The following is a 652-nucleotide window of genomic DNA, read 5'->3' as shown; positions in this document are numbered from 1 at the left end:
GCGTGTCACCTGCCTAGGAAGTCCATACGTAGACTACCACCAGGTGTCTCACATCTAAAATTCGCATAAACAGAAAAAAATTAATGAAGTTAGACAGTCTGATATTGTAGGGTTGAAAACAAAGTATATACGTCTAATATTGTATTACACGATATTGAAAATCACTTTTTGGGGGAGAGGAGATCGGCAAAGATCTTTATTAATGGAATAGTTACTCATGTAGCTATTGTCTGGATTTATTGTGATGTTTCTTATATGATTTGAACCTCTAGAGAGTGCGCGTGTATTTTGTTTTAACACCAAAGTTAGATCGGGCTATCTGCCGTGTCAACCAAGGTAGAATCAAACTGCTAATTTTAACGTTGTAAATCCATAGACCTACCGCTAGGGGGACCGCCTAGAGAGAAACAAGTATCAATATTTTATGTTATTCTTTTAAATATGCCCGGCATGGCCAGGTGGGTTAAGGCGTGTGACTCGTAATCCGAGGGTCGCTGGCTCGCATCCCCGTCGCGCCAAATATGCTCGCCCTGTTAGCCGTGGGGGCGTTATAATGTTACAGTCAATTCCACTATTCATTAGTAAAAGAGTAGTCCAAGAGTTGGCGGTGGGTGGTGATGACTAGCTGCCTTCCCTCTAATCTTACACTGCT

Source organism: Tachypleus tridentatus, chromosome 3 (genome assembly GCF_004210375.1).
Source record: "Tachypleus tridentatus isolate NWPU-2018 chromosome 3, ASM421037v1, whole genome shotgun sequence".
In the NCBI taxonomy this organism is placed as follows: Eukaryota; Metazoa; Arthropoda; class Merostomata; order Xiphosura; family Limulidae; genus Tachypleus; species Tachypleus tridentatus.
Note: the sequence above shows the minus strand (reverse complement) of the source record.